A 27,505-nucleotide genomic window follows, 5' to 3' on the forward strand; every position below is an offset into this window, starting at 1 on the left:
TGGGAATTCCACAGCAGATCCCCTGTATAAGAAAAAGCAGAAGGGTTTTAATAAATTAAATGTGAGCTTCTCCAATGCAGTCACTTCATTTGCTGCTCACTAATACATATTTTGTTATTTTCTGTTTGTTTCACGCTGTCCTCTGCTTTCAGTTTTCAAAATGCTAGGGATGTTTGCTTTGTTGGCAGGTAACAGTACTGTAGATGCCAATGGCGAATCCAGAGGCATTTGGATATGCCAGAGTGCTGATCTGTTTGGTGCGTGCTCCTTCTTAACTGGGACAGCCTGTGTAGAAAGGGAGGAATTGGCACATGAAGGATGAAACAAATAAGCACAACACACTTCTTGTCCCTAGAAGCAGTAGAGCAACTGGGGATTTTCTGAGAGGTGAAATGTTGATGAACTGGTCCTCTCTGAGGACTCAGGGGCTTTTGAAGCCCTGAACACTTCCTGTGAGAGGCTCAGTGCTTCAAAACCTTGAGCTTAGATGTAATTCAGCCTCAGATATGGAAAAATGATGTTTTCATGCTTTTTCATGCTTTTCTGGTGTATGTGACACTTTGGGGTCCTTAGAGCAGAGGTGAACAATTCAAGTATTGATGGGCAGTGGAAGACTTCAATTTGCCTGTCCTCCCTCAGCACCACTCCTCCTGCCCCACTGCATGCAGCCTTCTGCTATGTGTCATCTTGTGCTGTATCTGCTACCTGCAGTGCCCTGTTTTTCCACGATGTCCCTGGCTTTTGGCAGTGCTTTATTTTTGTTGGCTGCAATTGGCCTAGCTTACGTGTTTGCTGTGTCATTAGTTAATATATTAATGTCATATTTAAATTGTAATGTAATTAGCCATTTCTCTCGCTTTATAACTTATGGATATAAGGCAAGCACTGTCTTTCTCTGTTGTTTAATACAGCATTATTTGGAGTTACAATTTTAGTCCAGAGGTTCAGTAATTATTAATCTCTTAGTTAGATGCTATATTGCATGCAGACGTCCCTTCCAACCTGAATGATGCTATGATAGTAATTACTGCCCCAGCCATACTGTCTTTCTGTGACCATGGGACTTTCTCTAGAATTATTATTTGTGAATTTGAAGAAACCACCTAGCTGTGAGTTGTGATACAGTATTACTTTTATGAGATTAGTAGAAGATGTAATTTATCCTGTTGATCTTCAAAGAATCACAGATTGTTGGGGCAGACATCTGTGCTTCTAGTAATTTTTACAGGATTAGAGTGGGCAAAATTAATACTCTCAAGTTCCAAATGCATTACTGGGTACCAAAAATCACAACTCTCTACACCTAGATATCAAACCCAGTAACTCTTCCTTGATATCTTCAGTACAATTAAACACGTTCAATACAAAAATCTTTGCTATACCAAAATTGCAACAAGTAGCATGAGCATAGAATAAAATAGATTTAGTATAAAATAATGCAGGGATTTCATTCTTGATTGCATGTATAGGTTTGGTGCTTAAATCATTAAAACATCACTTGTAGAGAGCTGAAATTTTTAGGTAAGTTGAACTTCCTGCAAAACAACCACAAAACTGCAAGTTTAAAATACTTAAGTAATCTGGGGTTCTTCAGACTATAAAATAGTTTGGTACAGGTCATTCATTACCATGTCCATGTTAACACGCATGTCACCTATAAAGAAAAGTGGCTATTGTACATCTTTGTGCAGAAATAGTGCTATAGATGAGATGCTTCTCATTTTCAGTAACAAAGACAGTGTATGTGGATAAGTCACAAAGTGTGCTTTCCTCTTTAAGTTAATGGGGGTCGTTTTTAGGGTGAAACAGATTACCTGAAAGGAAGAGCACCACCTTGTGACACCAAGAATAATGCTGCTGTGGTACTCAGGAAAGGAAAGGAGTAGATTTTTTTGCATTCATCATCTAACAGGATTTGTAGAGCTGGGTTTTCTCTTTCATTTGCCGTTTCTTTTAAGTTCTAACAAGGGAACTGATTTTTTCCAAGGGATGCAAATTCAGCAAAACAGCTTTATTTCATCAATATGAAAATCTCATTTTCCAATTTAATCTCAAATTTCACATTTTTAATAGATTCACTTCAGAGAAAAATTGCTATGAATTCTTAGCAGATTTTAAAACTGTCAAATAAACTATCAGGCCTTTAAAACATAAATGTGGTTTTCTTTTACAGACTTCTTACCCATTCTTCTTTCAGAAACTGTAAGGAAAGAGGGGTTTTATAAGCTCTCTTCTTAGTAGCATGCAGGGACCTTCCTATTTAGGCTTGTACAGCTAAAGTGTTTGTATGCTCACATCCAGTTTGTGGGGAGGCTCTCAGGGAAGCAGCTCCATCCTGGCGCACAGGACCATCAGCCAGACCTGTCTGTTTTTCCTATGCTCAGCTGTCAGATGGGATGTTCAGTCAGACTAAACCAAGTTCTCACTGCCTGGACAGAGCATGGATCGGGACAGGGTCAACACTACTGGCACAAATTCCTTCTGACAAAGTTTTGCATGAGCAGGGGCTTTGGCAAGGATCAGTTGTTCAGGTACAGTGTTCAATTATCCATGCAGGAGAGCATGAGCTCCCTCAGAGAACTGGGGGGAGGCTGGCTTTACTTTTATAGCAAACAGAGTTTTGGCGAGTTTAGAATATGTTGACTGGAAAACAACAGGCTTAATGGGTGCAGGAACATCAGCAATAAGCATAGGTGTGGGGGTTGGTTTTCTTCTTTTTCCTCTTTTTTTTCTCCCTGAAGTGTAAACTTTTCCAGAATCTAGAGCAGACACGTTTGTTGGTGAGGACATTTTATTACTATTGCCTGAGGCATTTATCTCCATACCAGATTAGCATTTACTGCTGAGTTCTGTTGTGTTGTTTACATAACTGTGACATAGCTGAGCCTGGAAAGCTGGATCTCACCTGCCTTTCCAATAAAATGTCATTTTGTGCTTTCTGACTTGTCTGCTTAAAAGCCTGTTGGTTTTTTTCAAATGCTTATTTATATTTTAATGACAAATCCAGCATTTTGAAACCAAGCCTAAAGCGGGCTCAGAGGATAAAACCAGGAGTTCTCTTCCTTACTCATGACATGCTTTAGTTTAGTTTAGCCAAAGATCTGTCAACCTTGTTCAGTGTGAGTAAGATCACACCAGAGAGATTTGAACGACTGCAACGTTCAGCAAGATTGTTCCACTAGGACAGACTATGATCTGGCACTGTCAGGTACCAAACTAATCCTGCAGTGTTAACAGGATTGGAAACTTATTTGTACCAGGTTAAGACTGGCTGGTGCGGCTGAAGTCGAGAAGTGCACAGTGATTGAATGTAATCCTGGATACCACTATTGCACAGTGCCTAGTCCAGTTCCTGTAGTTTGAAAGGCACTTCATGGGTTATGTCTCTAGAAAGAAACAGGGACAGAAGTCAAAGATACTCCTGAAGCTGTTTGCTAATGAAGGAGAAAGGACAGACCTAGAGCTGAGTAAAGGGAGGAAAAATATTGCTTGAGTTTTACTCTGCTTTTGCCTGGGACGAATAAAAGATGCTGTGATTTACCATCATTCCTAATTTCCTTGGCAACGTTCTGCATGTTAGGAGGTGGCTGTTTGAAAGTCATATGAAAGGAAAAGCCCTTGGAAAACTACAGTCTGATACAGGACTTTTTTCTTTCTCTAGAACAAAGCAATTATAAACATGTACATATGTTTAGTTTTGTTGGGGTTTTTGTTTTGAAAGAGACTATAGAAGGGCCCATTTATGTGTTGCAGGCTAATTCCATCTGCTGATAAAATACACATTAGAACTCTTTTAATCCAATAAGGGATGTCCTGCATCTTTTACTGATTGGTGGTATGAAGTGCACAAAATAGAATGGTAGCTATTAGCTTGCTTTAGGAGACTTACAGATAAATAACATGTTTTGGTCATTCTGTAACATTTGTTGAGAGCTGTTTTTTAGTTCATGTACAATTCCTGTTCCATTTTCATAGAAAAAAGAGAGAACATGGTCTGGGGAGTTTAACATTTGTACAAGGTTTTCAATTGTTTGACTGATTAAAACCCTTGTATCAGGTACACAAAGGTATTTTAAAACCCCACAAGCACCTTCTGTCAGCAACCAAATAGTTTGTGTTTTGAGGAAAGATGCTTGCACAGCCTCTTCTGCCTTTGGGCATTGATCCAGTAAAACTTTTGAAGTCTTCTTTGTTAAAGGAGAAAAAATTGAAGCCTGAGTTTTGAACAGAACTGTTAATAACCTGAATATTCCAGCAGATCAGGGAACATTTCAGTCTGCTTCCTTCTCCTCTTGGGAACATTTTATTTTAGAGTGGGAAAGGGCAAGACTTTCAAAGAGGTGCTGGGCCACGATGCTGACAGTGGCTGCTCCGCTCTGTTAGAATGGCAATACCCAGCTCTATTGGCATGAGTTTTGAAAATGATGATTTATTTTGGTAAAACTGTGAACACTGCAAGCACTGCAAAGGGAGGAGTCAGCTGCCTGGGCTGAGAGCCCTCTTTTCACCTGTGATCAAAGAAATCTCATCTGACCTTCAAGCAGCTCTCCTCACGTTACCTTTGGACTGGCAAATCTTGTCCTGAGGTCCTCAGCTCCTTTCATCAGGTGAACAGGAAGCCTGGCCACCCAGCTCTAAGCTGCAAGTGTCCTGCTGTGAACGTGAGGGCTGCCAGTGTGGTGGTCCAGCCTCTGAGTCACTCATGGCTCATCACTGAGTATTTTTCCACGCAGGTGTTGTGCTAAGTCTGTATTTAGGAGGCAAACTGAGACAATTAATTTTCAGGACACAACTGTCAAATCGATTTTTCTCCTTTTCGTTGCTGAATTTTGTTTTTACCAAATGCAAACAAATTTTGCTGCCAAAATCTACATAAAATCTGGAGAAGAGAATATGAAAGAAGTTATTTAGTGTTTTTATAGAGTAATGTTTTCTGTTGTTCTTTCCTGTGTTTTTCTGTTTGTAAGTTTTTCCTTCCCTTTTAAATAAACCATCAACAGAAAATATAATCTTGATTGCACTCCTCTGTTGGCACAACTCCATTTACTTTAAATTCCCATACAGTTGAAAATCTTCTTATTTTTAGCAAAAGAAATCAATGAAACAAAAAACATTACTCCCTGTGAGTTCTTTACATTTTCAGGACTAGAAGTCTCACAAGTCAGGGGTAGGGAGATTTCCACTCTATCTTTCTTTTTCATTTCCCACAGGCATATTAGGCAACAGAACTAGCAGGTGTGATTCATAAAAGCTGGGAAGACTGTAGCTTACTCGTGCCCCTTCCACTCACATGATAAAAGACAAACAGTTCCTTTAAAAGAAATGTTTGCAGAAACCATCATAGGAAGATCCAAGCCTAAATTACTTTTTGCTGGGATAGTCAGGATCAGAACAGCACATGCTGGTCTCTCTGCCTAAAATGCCTCGTAAAGTGCATTTCAAGTTCATTTAGAGGCTGTCCTATGAACAATCCCATTAGAATTATATTGGTCATCTTCTCCTTCCTGCCTGTGTTCACTGTTACACCCCTTCTTTTTAAGAACAGCAAAAACTGCTTATTTGGACAAGCATTACTGCTGTGTGTTTCAATTGCATGGTGACTTCCTGTGTAGAAAGAAGTGAGTAGCTATGTCTGCATTTGTTCTTCCATATAATTCCTGCAGTCATCACTGTATTTGATCTGTTTCCATGGTCTAGTCTATATTCAATTCTTTCTCCTGCACCTATGACTTGGTGAGCTTCCAAAAGTAGTCCAGCCTCAACTGTGTTTTCTTCATTTTGGTAAGGCTTCCCTTAGGAATGTGGGATCAGGGGTTCTGGTTACAGTGAAGAAATGCTTGAGTCACTCTCTTACATGATATGTTTGAGTACTGAGAGGAATTCATATCATATAGCACCTGAAACCCATATGCATTTTCTTGTCTATGCAGGGCATCCTCTCTTTCTTCCTATCCCTTTCTAAATCCCTTTCAAATCTGTTTTACGATACCATTTCTGATACTCTATCTTGTCTCTATGACTACAGTAGATTTTTGCTATTGTAACTACTTTCTCACAGATGACCCTGGCATAAAGAAATTTTGGATAGGTAGAAAACTTTGCTAGAGGAGTTCTGGGGGAATCATTACTCATAATGCAGTGGTCCCTCCTCACTAGCAGGCACTTCTCATTTTCTTACCATATTTTCAGGCATGGTCTCTGAACTGAAACCTCATCTTTTCTTCCTTTTCTTTGGGGAAGAGGAAGACCAGGAATTCACATCCCTATTTAGTTAGCCAGTTTTACTAAGGAAACAAATATATCCAAAGACTTGGTGGTAATTTCAGAGGAACTCAGACAGATGTCTGCAAGACTCTTTCCTTTTAAGAGCATTTTTTGTTGCAGTTATGATTATCTGGTTCTGTGGGATTTCTTTTTCCTTGCTAATGGTGTGCCTGTGACTGTCTTTCCAGTCTTTTAGTTAGGCTGAGCTGCAGAATTTTAGCTCATGTATATGCCAAAATCTGAGACCAGAAGAGAGGTTTTATTGGACCAATGAGGGGACAGCAGAAAAATTCTCATTTGTGTGCTGCTGCTGTAAAGGCCCCAGATGAGGAATTTTCTCCTCTGAGATTGGGCCCAAATTGAAGATTTTCAGTAATGAAGTCATGTAATGCTCATTTGTTTAATAGTAAACTGCCCAGTAAGTCATTTATGTAGCATGGCACCATGAAGTAATTAATCCATAAAAACTGACTCCATCCCCCGGGAATCTGGATGTTTGTTTTAGCATGAGTAAGCATTTTAAAGCTGAATAGTACCACTAACACATTGATTAATTCTGTCCTACAAATCTGTTCATTACATAATATTCTCATCCCTGCAAACATTCTAATCTGTTCCTAATGCATTCTTCCAAAATATCCTGTCTCCTCCTTTACACTCCCCCTGTTGTCCTTTGCATAGTAAAACTAACCATGAACAAGAAATGGTTTGCTAAGTGTAAAGCAGTCTTTGGAATATGAGATCTTTGATCTCTGTGGGTTTTGAACTTTTACATTCTAAGGTTTTCCAATTAAAGCATGAATCACAGAACTTCATAGGAAAGCAAAAGGTAACTTCCTGTCTGTCATCTGGATTTCTCAATTTTCCCTATGTACCAGGGATTAATGTTGCACACAGTTCAACACCAGTGGCCTTGCTGTTACATTAAATTGATAATAGCGGTGTCTGGGAATTAGGGGTGGTAAAATGTACACTGTTTTATGTGTGCATTACATGTGTTAGCTTTATCCATGTAGTAATTTAGCAAATCTCATTTTGTTCTACAACTGCATGTATTGACAGCAGAAGTATTGATGGTGTTTTAATTTTGGTAAAAAGCAGGGGGAGCAGGGGAGAAGACAGCACTGGAATGAGAACATTCTCTTGGCATCCAGATTTATGGATGTGGTAAATAGAAACAGAAGAATTAATTTAGTTAATGCTTAATTCAGAAAACAAGTTAATGTCTGCCAGGGTCAATTGCATTATTGAGTCTGAAATGTAAAGAAAGACAACATACAAGACGACAAAATGAAGAATAGCTCAGTTTTCCTTATACTTGGCCTGTAAGGTTGGGTTTTCCTTTTTACAGAGTTTTAAAGGGCCTTGGAGAAAATGCAGGTTGCCAAGATTAAGTCCAAATAATGCTTTGTTCTTCCATGGTGCTTTCTGTGGCTTCTTTGCCCTCTCGATGTGATAAGAGCTTTTATAACCTTGAAGCAGCCACAATTAGATACAAAGGATCTTGTTAGGGAAAATGTCTCTTTTCATCAGTTAAACTAAGGAAATGATGTTCCAGACTTGGCATCTGGTGTGTTGTGCCTTTCCTCCTTTATCCAGTTGGGTTTCTCTAATCTTCTAGCAGCAGAGAATCTCCAGAACTCCTGAATGACAAGGTACAGGAAAGCTGAACAGAAATGCAGAGGTTTGCCACAGTTCCTGTGTGGGTTAGGAGAAGAGCAAGGAAAGTGCTTTAAAGTAACATGAAGTGGGTTTTGTGTATTATAAACGTAGAAGGAATATTTAATTTGCTTTTAATCCATAAAGTTCAGCTTCTGCTTGCTGCTAGAAATAGGTTGAGTAGGGCTGTTCCTACAGTTTTGATGGATTCTGATCTTCCCTCAGGGCTTTCAAGCCCACCACCAAGCCACAGCCTATGCTCTGTTTGGGGCTCACAGTGGGGTTTGGATTCTGCCTTGTCCTTCATTTGAGTGGGATCTATGTTCTACTAAAAAACCCCAGAACTCCTGAGGACAGAGGACGACCTCTTCAGCTGGTTTCTAGTGCCCAGGAAGGTGTACTAAGCCTTACTTATGTAAATAAAAATTGATAAGCTGTGCCTATTTCACAGTCCAAGTTGGAACGCTTGTAGGTTAGGGAGAACTGGAGCTTCCCAACCATCAGGAACTTATTTAAAAAGCTAATGCTTACAGCAAAGCTGAAAATGGGAGGAGGAGTAAGGGAAAAGCGATCACTTCTTTCTTCCAGGTTTAAGAGACAGGCTTGTCCAGTTCTTTGAAAGAGTTTGTGGAGATACATACCATGAAGGATGAGCTGCCCTGAATCCCAAGCCAGGAACATCACACCATGTGCCAGCCCGACTGAGGTGCTGCAAGGAAAGGAGGGTTGAGGGGGGGATGCCTACACTGATGAGGGTCATGCTGACCCAATATCAGCTCCCTTCCCATGCAGCATGTGGGTCTCTGAACAGTCTGAGGCGCATCACTCTTCCCTTGTATTGTAGAGGGATATTGGTGAATTTGGGTTTGAATCCTGCTTTAGTGCCCATGTGCCTGAACCAGATATTGCTGTGATTCTCTGATTGCAGGCCCTAACCTTTCATCTACTCAAAGCCTTTTTTTTATTCTCTATTGGTAGATCTTATCCATGGGTTCAGAAAGTTTCCAGCCATTCTAATTCTTACTTTGTAATGAATCTTGTCAGACAAAGTGTGGTGACAAAGACAAAGAATTCTGCTCTTGCCAACTAAATTTACAAAGGTCACCCATGTGACATTAAAGGAGTTGCACAATTTAAGTGCCATTATAATATGCTGGTTTTATAATTAGAACTATCAAAGCTTATTCATATAAGCCAGCCTCCTAGTGCTCTAATTCACATTTGATCTGCAAGGCAGGAAATTTACATGCATTAAATGGCCACACATTACAAAAGGTGGCTAATCATTGGGAACAAAAAAAAAATCCTTTTGCATTTATTGTTTGTACAGAACTCAGTTGGTATTAATATGGCTATAATTTGCAAAGCTAAAAAAGAAATCCATTGTAATTTAATAGATTCATGTCCAATTGTTGTTAAGTGCTGCTATACTTTTTTTGTAGCAGGAGGGATTGTTGCTGTTAAAGCTGATGAATCTTGCTTTGTGAAATGGTAGGTGAGGTGACATTTTAAGGTTGAAACCAGCAATTGTAATTTGGAATCAATACTTTATGTCCTAGAATAATGTAAGGTACTGTCCTGTCCTAATTGGCTGGAAGCTAAAGCGCTAATGCCAACCCAGCAGATGTATCCCCAGCCTGTAGTTTCCCATGAAGATTTGGTTTGCAAATAGATGACTTTCTATTTATGGGTAACGTAAAGCCTAATTGTGAGTCTTCAGAGTAGCAAGAGCTGCAATGACTGCAACTTTAAGGGAAGTGACTGGCTGATCACACTGATGCCAGAGCATACCAATGAGTTGCATCAATGTATCTTTTCCAGTATGTGAAAATCTGTGATAATCAGCAGAATGTAGACAGTAAATATCCCATTGTTTTTCACAGTGAAGTGTTGCAAAATCAGAGAAATATGGCAAACTCTAATTGGATTGAATACAATTATTTCCTCTCAAATAGATTTCTGATTGCAAACTAATATAATCCAGTGATGTCCCAAGTAATAACTGCAGTGCACAGATGATGCCAAATTGAAAGACTGAGCGAATGAAAGTATTGAAGTGGTAGATTAAAAATTCATCCTAAAAATACTTCTGTTTCAGTGTGTGTTTCCACATTTCACCTCCAGACTACCAGAATTTGTCATCGGGTGGCATTTTATTTTCAGTCCAGCCAATGTTCCACTTAAAGCTTTTGTTTGTTTGTTTTTTTGGGGGGGTTGGGGAGAGGGTGAGGAGAAAGCACACCTTGTCTGTAAGTAAATCCACGAATTTATTGTTAGTATATTTGAAGTCTTGAGAGCTTGATCATCATTAGTCCAGGTTTAATTGACACAGAACAAGAAAGAATAATAATGCATTTACAATTGCTATACACACACACATTTAGTTTCTAGCCTTTTTCTGGCATTATGCTTGCCCTGCTGCTGTTAGTCTAGATCCTAGTCATTTGCGTGGTGACACATGTGTAGGGAGGGACAGAGTTGTCAGCATCTGAAGTCCTTTGCCAGGAGGAGTATGATGGTGAATATGTTGGCATTTTCTTCCTCTCTCTCGGATAGAATTGAGATAGTTTTTGTATCTTTGTATATTTATATTTTTCTTTTATATTTTTCTTTTCATTGGTCTACTGTTCCAGGTTGCATCTGAATTATTGTACATTTTATGTATATTAAATATTATTTCTTTGTTACCTCTAAAACCAGTTTTGTCCAGCTCAAGAACTGCATGTTCTTAACTGATGAAAACTGAGCTGTTTGGAGCTGTGGAGTCTCCACTGCCAAGCCTGGATCCCCTCTCTCGTCTTCCTGTGCCAGTACTCCTCTATGGTACATCCTGTATCTTCACTTCCCAAGGCTTCTCCTGTTGTATCAGCCTTGTGTTTCTCTACACTATGTTAGCGTGCTAGAGTCATAAATATTTCATTTTAAGGCATAACTTAAGGCCTTTGGTATGCAACTGTGGTTGTACCACTCCAAGATAAACAAAATAAATTAGCAATAGACACCTGAACATCAGGAAAAAACTGCTGTAACACTAAACCAAGTAAAACAAAGATAAAGGCAGGTGAAGGGAAATCTGGACTAAGCAGACCTGACAAGCCTCAGTTCTGAGGCCTTGTAAACTCAGAACAAAACTTACAGCCCATCAGCAATGGCAATGACAGGGCTACATGGTTATAGCAATTATAGATGAACTGTGTTAAAGGTACAGCTGTTTAATATTGCCTGTGGAGAGGGACTGTGTTGCTTCCACTGTGAAGATAAGTATTATTAGAAAGATTTCTCCCTTTTGATAGACCTTGAATGTATGCTGTTTGTTTAACTTGCAACACTTGACTAAGAGAAAAAATTGAATGTGGTTGATGTTAAGCATCTGAAAATGCATAAACACACTTAAACTTACATCCTGTGATGCCCTACAAGCCATAGGTATGCTTCCAATGAGAACCATCTCAGCTATTTGTGTGTCTGTCACTAAATCACTAGCCCCATTCAGCAGAGGTCCTACATGATCTTTTTTCAGCCTTTTGCTGCTGAAGTGGCAATAGAAGCGCTTCTTGTCCTTGATGTCCTTAGCAAATGTCAGCTCCAATTTATCTTTGTGTTTTCTAACACCACACTTACCTGCCTAGCAATGTTTGAAATTCCTCCTTCCAGCCCTGTTTAGCCAAGCCTGATACCTGGTATGCCTGTTTGTTTTCCTAAGTACCAGAAGGGACTGTTCTTCCCCTCTGAGGATACTGTCCTCAAAGAACTGCCAGCTTGCCTGAGCTTACCTTTCCGAGCCACGTTTCACGGGACTCCATTGGTAGTTCTTTGAACAGGCTGAGGTCTGCTCACCAGAAGTCTGAAGTTTGCACTCTGGTGTTTCCTTCCTCACTCCTATCAGGATTTTGAGCTCAGCTGTTTCATGGCCATTACGGCCAAGGCTGTCACTTCTTTCTTCATGACCAGCAGGTCCGGTTGTGTGTCACCCCTGAGCTGGCTATCCTGTACCTCTGTCAGAATGTAACCTCACCCTCCAGAAATCTTCTGGTTTTGTCCCTTCCAAGAGGTCAAGCAGATTTAGGTCTTCCCTAAGAACCAGGGTCTGTAATACAGAGACTCTCTGAAGTGGTTTTGAGAAGACCTCACCATCTTTCTCACCCTGGTGGGGTGGTTTGTACCGAACTCTCCCACAGGGTTCCCCCTTCTGGTCTCTCCTCTTCAGCTGGGTGTAATATGTGTGAGGGGAGAATAGTGGGTTATCAGGAAATAGCCTCATCTGAGCCCTTGGTTCTTCATGAGACAAGAAGACTGAGACCTTGATGGGTATAAGAGCTGGCAACTGGAGGTCATACTAAACTGTGGGCTGGTAAAACATGTTCGTAAAGCCGGTTGCACATCTGCCAACAGAGATACAGGATTTCAAGTGTGAAGTGTGTTGACGAAAAAAGATGGTTTTCTCTCAAGAAACTGTTGAGTTTTCATTGAAACCCTTTGGTCTGAAGCAGAAACTTCCTGTTTGTGAGTCATCTATGCTTTCTGGAAGAAAGAACTTTGCTTTCCAAACAGCTTTGATATGCACTAGAGCACAGAATCCTGTTTGGTTTGTGTGTCAATAAACCTAGCTTATGTATAAAGGTATCAGGGAGTGTCCTCTGCTATTGTGTTTGCTGCACATAAAATGCAAGTGGTTCATTATGCAGGTAAAAACAATGCAGTTTGAAATTATACCAGTGATAAGTGTGCAAATAACAGTGGCTTGAATAGAATGGAACTTACTCCTGTTTTTTTAAGGTCTTTTTAGTAAACCTTGATCAGTCATATGAAAAAAATGAGAGCTGAAAGTTTTCCCTCCTGTTTGACTCGGCCACAGCTGAATTCTGAACCGTTTGAAATGTGCTTTTCTCTGTCAGGAAGGTGCTAAAGTTTAAAGTGTGCTTAATGTTTTACTAATTTTCTTTCATAAAATTTCTTCATTCAGACAGCTTTGTCAGCTCTCCCTTATCCAAACATCACTTTATGTAGTACTTGATAATATGGCTGTCAGTGCATTGAAAACATGAAACACGAATCTCACTTTATGAAGCTAATGTTAATATGAATTCATGTAAGCTAGCTGCAAAGTACTTTTCATGCAAAAGAAGAAAAAGAGACAGAGAGAAAAAAGAAAAGTGTGTATCTTAGTGACATTTTTCACAGAAACAAACTCATTTTCAAGCTTGACTGAAAAGTGAAAGTGTGATAGTGGTTTTGCATTTCATCATGAACATTTCAAACACATCTGATTTCTGCACATGCTATGATTGCTAACGTGTGAAGTCACTTAATTAAGTATACGTTTAACCCTTCTTTTCTCCAAGAGGTGCTCAGGAGAAAGTGAGCTTTTAAACTAAAACAATCCCATATCCAGCATCTATAGTTACCCTAGTTGTGAAAAACTGGCAAAAATTACTGTAGAATTATTCATTTCTGTTGTTTGTCACAAATGAAAATAATTTTTTATGCAGTAACAACTATTGTATGTTCTTCAAGGGACAGTAGGTGTGAAGGTCAGCGATAAATTCTTCCTGCTGCGATGTGTTCTGGGCCCTGAAATCACATATAATGTTCATTTTCTTTGCGTTATTTTGTGGTGGTACTCAGTTGAGCTAAAGATTGATTCAAGATGATCTTTGCTGGGGCAGGGAGTTGAGAGGAATGGAATGGAATCTGTTTTTATAGCTTGTAGCTGAAGAGGCTTGCAGATTTGGCCTCAGTTTCCTTTTTCTACTGAAAATCATTGTATTGTCGCATGTTTGAGGTGAAGGAGAGCGGATGGAGGCTTCTGGTAAGAGCAGGGTTTTTTTGTATTAGTCTCTGCTGCTTTCTCATTTGAAGCAGGAATTAACAGCATCCTAGAAACAGGTTCCTAGTGACTTCATAGGGCTTTAAACTGGGCAGAATGGTTGTTTTCTGAACTTGGTGCTTGTGAGTGATGAGGCGTTCCAAACCAGTGACTACAAACCCTATGCTGCCACCAAGCAGCTGTGCCATAACCTCGTGTGGCTCCATGACATGACAGATGCGAGTATTGCTCACCTGTGCCTCACTTGCCATTGCAAGTGACTTCCAGCTACATCTTATCCCTGATACCAGCCATTGATAATTTGATTCCTAACAAAGCTAAGAGATGCTTAGCATATTGGTACCCTTTGAATAAGTCTGCTAATTCTAAAAATGCTTGCTTTGTATGCTATTTCTAACCTACCAAAAATGAGAGCAGTCCTCCTGCATCTTCCCAACTGTGGAATGATATTTTTCTTTGCCTTTGGCTTCACTGCTTTGTTTCATACCTATATAACAAACAGATTTCTGAGCTTCTTTTCAGGACTTTTAAAAATACCAATTGGTGTGCTTATTGTCCTCAATCCAACACATGACCACACTCCTTCCTTTTAAGCAAGAATTTCTTCTCTTTCACTGCCTGGGCTTTTTATCTAATTGTTTCTCCCTTCTTGTTTGCTTAGTTCTTATACTCTTAGTATTTATTCATAAGAAATTTCTTAGCTTGTGCCTTTGTTACTTGTCTCCCATCCATAGTATTCCATTCCCTTCCTCTCTCTTTCTCCCCCTCTCCCTTCTTTTCTCTTTCCCCAACTCCCACCCACTGTAAGTGACATGATGAATTTCAGTATTGCTGATTGGTTAAACCATACCAAATGTGAACCTGTAGTGACACAATCGTAGTAATTTTTGTGTCAACCATGTTCAGTCTTACCATTTCTGTGTTCCTTGGTGTTTATCTACTTAAAATCCTAATTAGCATACAAATGAGCATCTTTCATTCCCTGCTATCCACCATCAGATAAGAAGGTGTCTCAATATTACAAGAAAGACATGGAGTTTTAGGATAGATTACAAGGGTTGACAAGAGCAGGCAGTGAGCCTGTACTGTAGATAAGGATTGTATTTTGATCTGCAGAATAACAGGTTTTGTTTAGTATTCAAATCCGTTCTGCTCAACCCAAATGACCTAAGTGGACACTATGCTATGGAGGGGGCTATTCAGTGGGGAAGATCATCAGCTCAAAGCAGATGAAGTATTGTGAAGACAGTAACAGCTACGATGGATAAGTTAGGAAAATTTAGCCACTCTTCTGGACCAGTTGCTTTAAAAACATACAATTCAAGTAAATATTGATGTATTCACAGGTGTTGGTTCTGTGGTGATCTTCTGTAATGTCTAGAAGACATTCAAGCCAATATATACTCTTAGTAACCACTGGGATATGAGCATACAATTATGCAAATGGATTAAAAACTGAAAAAATCTATACATTGTATCTGTTATTATGGGCACCCCTTAGATTTCAAAGCATTCCTGCTGCAGACTGTATTTGATGAATAACAGCTCCCTTCAGAAATATCACTACAAGTGATTTTTTTCAGGCAATTTTGAGTGTAGTTTAGGGGCTCAGGTTAAATACTACTGCTAGAAAGCTGATCTATTGTGTGCTGCAGTGTCAGAGTGAAAAATGCAGGAAAACACCATACCTGAGAAATATCTTCTATCACATGCACCATTGCTGGTTACAACTGCCAGCATTCTGCTGGGAGAATCACATCAACTCCTGGAATAGCATGAGGTGTATTTCCACTCTTCATGTGTAAGTTATTCCTCTTGTAGTAGTAACATACAACAGCTCTGCCCACTTAGAAGTTTAGGTGTAAAATCACAGGTGATCCCAAACATTCCCTGAATTTGGTGATCTGAATTTGAACTATTTGTCATTGTGTGATGGGAGATGTCTGAGTTTAATTCTTGTCTGTGTTGAAGTCAGTCACGATCTTTGGTGGGTTTAGGACTTCTCACTGTATGGCCTTTTGTTTGATTTACCAAATCAAAGACCTTTTTCTGTGGGCTTTTGGTGTGGGGTTTTTTTTGGGGGTGTGCTTTCATCAAGAAGTTTAATAAAAGAATGAACTGGACCCCAAGCCTTTACTCTCTTTTGAGGTTCCACTAAGTCCCTTGAAATATTGCTTTTTAGTTCTTTTGATAGCACCAATATGAAACTCTGAAGCTTTGCTTGTTTTCAGCTGTAGAAAAACTTGCTTTTGATCCTCTACTTTCATTTTCTTGTTGTTGAACTTTTTGGAAATACAATATAGTAGAGTCTACATGAGAATTGAAATTGCTTACAGTAAATTTATATCTAGAAATACTGTATTGCTGGGAAATAGTCTGTTTATCTTGGGATCAGGGCAGATATGATAAAGATATGAAACATAATCACCAAAATTCAATACCTCAGGCCAATTTCAGTTCAAGGCTAAGTATGAACAAATCCCACCAACTTTTCAGAGAATGACATTGCTCTTCACCAGACATGTTTTTATTCAGGTGCACTTTCTGGTAAGATATAGCATACGTTTCCTATAAAATGTTTCAGAAAAACTTTCTCTGCAGTATAGCTCACAGAAAATGAAGCCTTATGGATTCTATCTGTATCTGTACAAACACAGACTTTATCATGGAGTTTGACAAGGCAAATATTTATCTATAATGCACATCTTTCTAACTCTGAATAACATTAGCATGCCTGTAACCGAAGTCTGACTTGAAATCTGCATCCCACCAGGTAATCTCAAGCTACGCTTGTGCTGGGGTTGTGTGTATGATTTACATATTTATCGTAAAAATATGATGCTGCTCCTATCTCTGTTGTCCAAGGTATCTAAGGTTTATTACCTGCTGATAATTTTCAGACTCAGTTTCTGGAAGCTTCTGTTTCCTCAGGATATCACGTACTTCTCTACCCTGTTGCTTTATAGTGGGATGGGAGAAAGGGTTATTCATATTCCTGAAAAAGAAATAGTCAAAGTCTCTTAAGGGTGGCTATGTTCATTTAGCTCTCTTAATCTCACTGTACATGTGGATGTGCTTGAAGTTGTCTGTGGCATGGTACCTCTGTATGCTATCCTTGTACTATCCAAGCCTACAAATGAATGTTGGAGTGGAAGGATTCATGGAGAATACATTATAGGAGCCTAATTCTAAACAGAGATCTACAAACCCCCTAGATTATGCAAGAGTCCCCACATCCCTGTGAAACATTACCTAATATTCATGTTCACATACACTGTGGCCTTGCCAAGTTCTTCGGCTTGCTGCCATCTTCTGCTTAAGATGAGCTGCATTTCAAGGATGCACCATTTTTAAAGAGTGTACAGTTTTTGTACAGTATAGCCTGAGAAATGACTGGGAAATGTGGGATATCAGTGCCAAAGGGTTTAAGAGTGTCGTTCTCATTCCCATGAAAAGTATTCTAACTACAGGGTGGCAGATCTGGTATAGAGATAATATCCTTGCAAATTAAATTGAGCAAGAGATGAAAGATCAGTTTGGACCTAAGAGGCAATAATCCTGGGGGAGCTTGACTTGCAGCGTGGTACTTGGAACGAAGAGATTCACTTCTGCCATGCTGCTATCTGTGTTTTCCTTCTGGAAGAAATCCAACTGTGGCACACTGGGGTCTAGGTGGAACAAAATCTGCTGAGTCCCAGGTTTAGTTTCTCACCTCTAGGTTTGCTTCAGACTGTTTGGGGCAGAGCTGCCAAGCTGTCAATATTCAAGTGCTAATGTTTTTGTGAGTTACATGGAAAACTTTTGTGGAGCAATACTCTAGACTTGTGCAATGTGACTCAAAGGCTTGGCTTCTGCTTACTGCAGTTTTATTCTGTTGGAGCTCTGTAGTCTTTGTAGCAGTAACTTCTGATTTACAACAGCATGGGGAGTACCATAAATAAGACTTGATGTTCCCTGGTGGAAAAGCCTTATTGAGTTTAATAGCATATAATAAGATTTCCATTCTTTTCTTTATTTCTTTTTTTTTTTTTTTTGCTTTGTTTCTCCTTATTCCTTTTATTTTACTAATTGAATCCTATCTGAAGAGATGGTTAGAGAAAATTGCTATGATTTTTGTAGGGGTGACTAGTCTTCATCAAATATTCATAGACTCAAAGAGTGGCTTTTTTTGTCTGAATCCCTTGCAAATTGTGCAAGATTTCATTTAAGAAGTTGATAGAGTTTATTTCAGTATTTGCTACTGCAGAGTGCTCAACACATACAGTTTCAACTGTAAAACTGAGGCATTACAAAGCAATCTGTGAGCCTGAATTCTGTTCATATTTAAAGTACTGTAAATATCTTCTGTGGCTCTCTCTCTTATTTACATCAGTAAATGAGATGTGATTCAGTCTTGCACCTTGTCTTGAGGAATTGTTGGGCACATGGATTTCCCTAAAATCATTGTCCAGATAAATCTCCCCAAACAAATGATTTATGAACTCACTCAAGCAAAACGGATTATTCAAATAATTACATAGTAAGAGAGGAAGTTGGAGCAATGATACTTCTAATAATGAAGATGCCCACAGATACTGATGCTAAGGAAAATTATGAGGGATTAAGACCAATTCCTTCTCTGCTGTGCCACAGTCCTGCTAAAAATGTGAAGAGCTGTGTGTGCCTTAAAGAAAAAGGGTGAACGTTGTGTTTTTTAGCAGACACAGTAAAGTTTGGGCTGCAATTTAGAACAATTTAGCTCAGTGGAAAGCAAGCATGTAGGTTACACTTTTAAAGGTACAGGCTTAATTCACTGATGTAAATCCTTGTTAATTAGATCTGAGAAAGTCTGGAAACACTAAATGGAGGAGGGGGAGGATTAAAGTTCTTATTTTTTTCTTTTAACCTTTTCTTTTAAATTTATTTTATTTTAAGGTTCTACAAGCTTATAAGCCTAAAGGGAGCTTAAATACGTCTAAAAGCAGATCTCCAAAGCAATTAAGGCACTTTAACTTTGTACATTATTCCTTCTCCTCAGCTAGACTGCTTTAGATTAAAGAAGTGTCCAAGCGTAAGTGTTTTAATGTTGGCAATTCCCAAGTGTGTTTTTCCTCCATAGCCTAGCAACTAATTCATGCAATTCTTCATGGCTTATTCCACCTCCTCTGGATTTCAAATTGCTGGTGAGCAAACAAGAAAAGTCTGGCTCTTGTCTTCATTCCTTTCAGTGAAGCTGAATGGGTACAAAAGTAGTTGCTTATAAAATTGCAAATGTAACAGTAAATGAAACTAATCTGCAATGACTTGAAGAAAGTACTGTTTCTGCATGATGATAATGGGAGCTCTGAGTTGCAGTTCATAATTGTGATGAGTCTAATACAAAAGCCGTAAAGGGAAAGACTTTGAAATGGAGAGAGACAGAGCTCTGAGAACGTTTTCATTCGGCTGCTTACTAAATAATTAATTAACCAAACATTTAAAAACAAAACAAAAACCCAAACCAAAAGCAGAAAACAAAACAAGAAGAAAAAAACCCCAAACCAACCAACAAAAATGCCAAAAGCATCAAAATCTCTACCCAAATTTGCTAGGGATGTCACACTTTTTACAAGACACTGAAATACCCAGTTAACCTTGTGAATGGGATGGCTTGTAACAGCAGGCAGCGTCTACATCTGCAAGTATACTTCTTTTGTAGTATCTCTTCTAAACAGGACTACAAGGTTAGCTATTACTTCTCAGTACTGAATTCTGAACGCCAACTTTAAGCCATGTTTTCAGTGGTTGTGATGGCCTCTGATGGGTGAATCTGAGACAACTGAAGTATCAAGGACGTATGCTATCAAATACTGGTTTTGACCATGGGGTGCCCTGCAGGCTGGTAGGTGAAGTGTCAGAAAGTTTCCCAGCAGTTCACACAAGAGACACTCCGGTGTGGCACAAAACGTGACTGGGAGGTGTAGCTGAGGAAGCAGTGTGTAGGGAGAGCTGGTAAAAGGGAAGATGCTTCTTTCTGGAAGCAGCAGGTATACTAACCATAGATACTACTGTGCATTTAGTTTTGGGACCAATTTGAGACATCCAGACTGATGCAGCAGTCCTGACAAGTATCCCTTCCCTCTCCCTCCTTTCTGTGACTGTTTTCTTACACAGTACATAGACTGGTCTGCTCCAGAGCTGAATCAGGGATAACTGTACAGGTACAGCATTATCCAAATGTACTACAATTATTCAATTGTACCACAACTGTAGTAAAACCAGTTTTTGTCCCTAAGACTGTGCTTCACTTACTGCAAAGGGTGTAGTGAGGAACTGAATGTAGATGACTGAAGAAGAGATGGGACAATATGATGGTTAAAGGGTACTGACAGCTCTCAAAAAAAAAATAGATTCTTACTTTGTCTCTGTCGTAGAGCTCTACTGCTACTCAAGTCATTTAACCCAAGCCCTTCAGAGGTAGCCAGTAGTTAGCATGCAATTTAGATTGTGCAGTGTGCAGATGGGTCAGGATTCTGTTGAAACATGCATGGCACTATGGAGTGTGCTTCAGAAGCATTCTGAAAAATAGGGAATAAACATCTCAAATGACATGTCAAGACCTAATAAGTGCCACCTGCAGTTTAACATCTCCTGGTAATCATCACCTTACAGGGATGTTCTGAGGATCTATTTCTATTTTATGAAGAATTTAAGTTTTATACTGGTACTGGAAAAATGTGTTAGTTGTGTACTGGAAGAATCTCTCAGTTCTTCCTGAGCATGACTGGAAGTAGATGTTATGGAGAAGGGAGTAATGTTGGGTGTCATCAGGAGTGGTGGAGAAGGGTACATCCATCTGGGTGTTTGCCTTGTGTCAGGAGGTGGGCTGTGGGCTCAGGTAGTGGCAAATCAGAGCATGCAGAAATTTGTCAGTCTGGCCCTGCTCCCTTAACCTTTTTCCTGAGGAGAAAAGGAATCAAAAGATTACAGGGATCTGTGATCTTTACCCATGTTCCCACTCACAATGGGTAGCAACAGGGGTAGATCTGCAGGTTGCCTTTCTCTCTTGGCAGAATCCAGCTAGGTGGGACATTATGCAGTCCCCTGCCTTCTGAAAGCCTGAGAGCAGGCTTATGAACTCCAGAGAGTGCTGGAGAAATGTTGGGGCCACTGGGGAAAAAAGGTGCTGCTATGAGGATAACGAGGGTAAGATTACTGAATAACTGAGGACACTGTATCCTATGCACTGAATAAGGCAGGATCCCGTGGGGAAAAAAATGCCATGTGATTATGTTCTCTACAGATTGCATCATAGTGCAATATGGATAAAAGAGCTAGAGGATGTACAGCAGTTTTAAGGAAGTGGTTTTTAATTCTGAGTACCCAGCCATTGTGGTCTTAATGCTCTTTTTAAACCAGTTAGTTTTCCCCTAGACTTTGCAGAGATGTTAAATAGGCTGCTATTTGTAATAGCTAGTTAGGAAACTTTTGTTCCTTTTTTAATGTTGAAAGGACAGTTTGTTTTCTAAAGGTGGATGTTTCCCCTAAGAAATATTTCTCTGTGGGGAAGAACTGTTAGCTGAGGGAAGTGCTTCATTTGATAGTAAAGCTCTAAGTTATCCTCCTAAGGCCAGCACTGCAGACTCTTCACATACTCATTACTCCAAATGTTCTTTTCCCAAACGTGCTTTTGTGCATCTTATTCTTCCTGCATTTTAGGAAACCTTAAGATTTCACATAAGCACTCATTCATGTGCTCATGGTAGAAAAGACAAAGGCATGGAAAACCCCACTGGTTTTGGGATACCAAAAAAAACCACCACGAACCCAAACCCCAGGAAAAAGGAAAAGCTCATTATGGGTTTTAGCCAGTGAAGCATGCTTATATTTTGCACAAGTACTGTCCTTTCAGATTGGTTCTCTGTGGACATAAGTTCAAAGAGTAATAACAGACTCACATCTGGCACATATGGAATGTCATTGTTTGTTTTCTCGATGGCAAACAATGCACAGAAATGTTATAATTGTGTTCATCTAGAACTGCTTAGAAAATGCCCATCAAATCTTGAAACAAAAGAAACATTTGGGAGAAATTATTCATGGCTAAATTTTCCCAAACAGTATTTAAAACATTTAGGCAAGATTAGGTATGTTGTAAGGAACCCCTGTGTCCTACTGCTTATTATGTTAATGGTCATATCATAATGTACAAAGTTACACAAGTTTGTAAATACATACTAATTTGCTTTGCAGTAATACAAAAATCAGTTTGAATGGCTTTGAAGACCCACAAGCTGGGGAGTCTCATAAGGATAGGTTTCTTTTATTTTTCCTTTGTAGTTAGTAAAACTGTATTATTTGGAGAGACGTATTGAACTAAAGGGACATTTTAAAAGTGGTAAAATATATGAAGATTGCTGGCTTTAATTTGAAACTCTTAACCTGATGTGGGCAAAAAGAATAGAGATGCTTACTGCATATTTTTTTCCACATAAATGTATGTGAAGTGAGAGTGTCAATTTTTACACAGCTCAATAAAAGACTTCCTTCCAAATACCATTATCACATTCTGAGCATCAAGCAAATACCAAAATTAGACTCAGATCTAGTGTACAGAGCAGAGAATACTTTCTAAAATCTATGTAATTGCACAGCATGAAAATAATGAACCCCTTAAACTGATCAAGTGTGAAAATACCTTTTAAATTGAAGCATTGTTTTAAATGTTAGCAATAAACCTAGGAGAAAAAAACTGTCCTTCTTATTTCAGTGTATTGACTCTTACTAAAAGCTTTTCTTCTCTGGAAGTAGCAAAAATAATTCTGTCACCTTGGGCTCATTCAAAAAGCTCGTTCAGTCATCTAGAAATTAACTGTCATCTATAGCAGCTCATCCTGTGGCCTTAGTCTTAGTCTATGGATTAACATGCTGTGGTTAAGATTTGCTCTGTCATCATGTAAATTCTATGAATTGTAGCACTTCTCACTTTCCTTGCTTGTTAAATAAGCCAATACTACCAAGTTCCCAATGCCTCCTTCTGTTGTAAGCTGTTGAGTGTGTTCTTAGAGAATTTAATTACTGTACCAATGAAGTAGTGCCTATTAAATTATTGGAATTTCCCCTGTGTGTGCCATAAAAACATATGGACAGCACCATCTGTGTTCTTGTGACTACAGATTTGTATGTTTATTGTTTTTTATCAGGAGATCAGTGTCATTTGAACCCAGATCTGGTGTCAGAGCTTATATCCAGAATTCTGACTTCAGCCCATGTACGCATTATGTGGCAGCTCTAGTTTGTCCTGCAAATCTGAAGGCCAGGAATGTGTCTGTTCCCTACTGCAGACTTACATCTATAGCATATGAGCTATATGGAAAGGGTGAAGTTTGGTGATTCAAGGCTACCTACTTTGGAGATCTAATTTCTTCACTATTTTTGTGCCTATGGGGAAATCTTCAGTTAATTCATTTTTTTCCTTTTGCAAAACAGTGATAGTACTAGCTGTCTAATAGGATTGCTGACAGAATTAACTTTGCAAAGAATAAGCAGTAAGTGATGGATTTAGTTTGTAGGCAGGAGTAACATACGTTTGCTACCTTTAATGCCTTGGTCTAAGTTTTGTGAGGTTCCTCTGAGAGCATACATGGCTCCTCTGGAGCTGCTATTGAAATTCTGCTGGAAGTAGAAGCTTCTCTTTTCTTAAGCATCCTGGAATCAGGAGTGTTCATGCTGTCTCTCTTTGAAGTTAATGCATGTGGGTGCTTCAGGTTCTTTAACTTTGGCTGTTGCTTGGCTGGCATTCGCACATACAGCAATACATACAACAGTTCTGGGACTTGTGCATGTGCTTGACTTTGTACTTTTTTTGTTGGCAGGAGTATGTACCATTAATAGTATTGGTCTTCTCTATGAGGCTATGGGTTTAAACAGAAAAATACTCTTTTCATATACAACAATCAACTTTTCCGCAGTTGTTAGCATTCATTCCTTATTCACACGCATTGTATGGTCCTTTCTCTCCCAACTCCCAGCTGTGATGTGGTTTGACAAATAATTTCCTTCTTTTTTGATCTTGTGTATTTAAGAGGCAGTGGTCTTGTGCAGTGCATTGGCGCTGGAAGCTGCTGCAGAAAGGTGAATAAGAACATAACATGAATGCAGTAGTTGATGAGTGTATGTCTCTTCCAGCCCCTACTGAATATTGAAGGCATGTGTAGTTGAGGAAGCACCACAATAGCTTGCCAAGAAGTTAGGAAGTTATACACTTGTGATACAATCAAGGTTTGTGTTCTTTCCTGTTTTCTGTAGAAAACCAGCTGTCTTTGCTAAGAACAATTCATTTTCATCCTTGGGGCAGCTGCCACACCCTCTGTATGAAGTTACTGCTGAATGCAGCAAATGGGAGAGTGGATGTTGCACAACCTGAGGGTCCAAAAACAGTGAACTAAAAAGTCTTCCAAGTCATGTTAAGCAGATGTGCTGCTCTAGGAATAGAGCTAGTCAAGAATTGCAACAGAAACACTTATTTTTCATGTTTCTTTCAGTTTTGAAAGAAAACTTGGGCACTGTGTAATACAAGGGTGTACATCCTGGGCTGTGAGAAGGATGATCTGTAACCTCACAGGGAGTTCTAATGCTTGTCTTCAATACTCTTTGTAAGAGCTGGGCAACTCTCTCTCCTTGGGATATTTAAAATATATATTCCATGCAGTTTGGAGGGGAGGGGGAGGTTATGCCAAACAAAACCTGGATAATTAAATATTGTATTTGGCTTTATAAAACACTAGCCATAACAGAAATCAGCCTCCTGTGGGATATTGTGCTGTTTAGAGTTGCTCTCCTGTGGCTAATACATAAAACTGAGGATCTCAAAGCACTTGTAATCTTTGGGGCTCATCAGAAAAAGTAGTGAGATTAGTTTAGGAATCTTGGCTGAGCTTCAAAACTGTTAATGATGTATTACCTACTTGATTTTCCCCTGCATCTTTGGTTATTAGGAAAGGTACAGTTTTTCACCACTTGCTGCAAAGTGCTGTGCATATACTGGTAAGCAGTGGCTGCATTTCAAGCCACAGCTGATTGCATTTCAGAGGAATTTATCAAAATACTTCTAGTGACTCGTACATCAGTTTGTTTACAGTTCTTTGTGGGATCCATCATGATAAAAATGTGCTCTGTGTGGTCCTCACCTAATGCCCGGTTATATGGAGAGTGTATTTCTATTATAAGCAGAGAAGAGGGTTTAAAGGAATATTATATGTGGTAGTATTATAAAAGATGTGCTGCTTCTTGCCAGTGTGCAAGAGAAGTTACAAAATCTCAAGATGTAAATATTTAAATGAGAAATATAAAAAAGAAAATATACACACCAGTGTAGAAAGTGTTAGTGATAGTGAATGATTACATTAGTTTGAAAAGAGATAGGGTTGACTAAGCCCCCTTATACATATTAAGTGATTTGTTTAATGAGAAAACAGAAATGAAGTCCTACGAGTGCCAAAATTATGCCACTGCTAGAACGTAAACTTTTGCCTTGTGTGACTCCCGTTGCTTTATGGTACTGGTCCAGCAAGTAGCACATAAATTGAACAACAACTTTAATATAAACACTTGTGCATGTGCTTAAATACTTAACTGATTTAGAGCCTAGCTGTTTGTAGTTAAGAATTGCATTGAGTAGCTTTTGCATTTAATTTTCTAGACTTGAGAAAATAATAACTCCTAAGGTGATGTAAGGTCTGTTTATATAATAGAACATAAGTTATCTCATTAATGTGTATGGTAGCTGTGGCCAGGTTTTTGTTTGTCTTCATGGAGCCACATAACCTAGGTCATTAAGTCCAAATCCCTGCAGCGTTCAGTAAAGCCATGCCAACTTTCCCATAAACCTCTCTATATCCCATTACAAAGTGACTTTTTAGGAGGCCTCCTTTACCTGACTCCTTTACTTCCTACATAGCTCAGGAGCTAGCCTGACACCAGGCTTGTCCAATCCAATAAATGGGAGCTAGGCATATCCCTGTTATTAATCCAGGTATCCTACACTGGATGAAACAGTGTCAACTGCCTCATGCATTCAAGGAAAATGAAATGTTAAGGACAATATATTACTGCATAACTGCAGTAAAGCTCTAAAAGAAGTAGAGCAGTGTAAGTTGCAGGCTGTCCTTAAAGAGATAAAATTCATCTCTACAAATAGCTAAATTTGTATGTGTAAGACACCTTTGTATGTGTAAGACATTGCAATTTGGACAGGAAATTTGATAGATTCTAAGTTTATGTCTTAGAATATGCTCCCTATTCTCAGCTTCTTCTGAAGTCTACAGCTGAATAAAATCATCAGGATATTTTTTTTCTTGTGCTTCCACTGTTAATGGAATATTTCTTGAGTTCCAGTTTCCTGCTGTTTCCTCTCACCACTTGGAAGAATTCCATTTTATTTTATTTCTAATTTTTACTTAAAACCCCAAAACTTTCTAGTCTTCCTCCTTCTCACCCAGCGACTTTCTGTGGATCTGTATCTTCCTTACAGGATAGCAATGCTCACTTCAGTCAATCCAGTCACTTCTCATGCTCATGAAACCCTGTCCAGAAAGTGGACACTTGGAGTGATTAATTTTTAGTGGAAATTACAGAACAGAGTGATTTGATACACTTCCAGAGTGATGCCTAGCTTCTTGCCAACAAATGAATTCCCAACCCTCAAAATAAGCACTTGTATACTTGCTGTCTCTCCTGATTTGGATAAAAAGGCAAGTTCAGGTAAGCTTGTGTCATGCATTTATTCATGCAGCTGGTTTTGGCTATCTTACAAATATATACTGTACTGCATCCAAAAATCCTCCACTAAAATAATTTTGAGGTTGCAAAGTCAAATATGCTGAAATTGTGAAGTGTTAAACGTAAGTTTGCCTGTGTGACCTTAATTCATTCCCTTTGCACGTTTGTTATAGTAAAATGTGCAATAATGAAATTAAAGATTATGGGATATTTTTTCCCCATCCAAGCCCCCAGCTTTGCCCAATGAATGATTTATTTCATATTGTCTTCACATCTTCACCTCCTTGATCCTTGTATTGAATGCAAAATTATTAATTTATCGAGGGACTTCACTAGGAATGGTTCAGCACAGAATCTGGAGGTTCAGCAAACATTCATTAATTTAACTCCTAGCTGGGACTGGTTGCTATTAATATCGCTTTTTATAGACCCAAGAGACAGAAGCCAAGGGTCTGCTAAGTTTGGGAGGCTAATTTAAGGCATGAATTTTCAGGCTACTTAGCATACAGGATGTTTTTTGCATTCAAACACACTACTCCCAATCTTTTAGTTACAGAACTTGTGCAAAAGCATTCGCAGGTATACAGGCAGAAAACCATGAATATGTATTAGGGTTAACCTGTGACAAATTTGTTTTCAGTACCCTGGTAGTGTTAAGCAGAAGTGTTGGGGGCAGCATTAGTGGTTTACTGGAGCACTGTTTAACTGCCTTCTCCATTCAATAATCCCTCCTTTTTTAGCATCTTCCTGCAACCTTGACTTCAGATCTTCTAAAGTGGTTGACAAATATCAAGGTCAGGGGATGTGAGGTGATCCTTTCCCTCTCCTCAGCACTTCTGACAACATACCCAGAGTGGTGTGTCAAGTTCTGGGCTGCCCAGTACAAGGAAGACATCCATCCACACACTGGAGCAAGTCCCGTGAAGGGCCACAGTGTCATTTACGGTACTGGAACATGTCTTATGTGAGGAGATGCTGAGAGAGCTGAGAAGTTTTGCCCAAGTCCTTTATTCAATA

Source organism: Melopsittacus undulatus, chromosome 6, assembly GCF_012275295.1.
Source record: "Melopsittacus undulatus isolate bMelUnd1 chromosome 6, bMelUnd1.mat.Z, whole genome shotgun sequence".
NCBI classification, from domain to species: domain Eukaryota; kingdom Metazoa; phylum Chordata; class Aves; order Psittaciformes; family Psittaculidae; genus Melopsittacus; species Melopsittacus undulatus.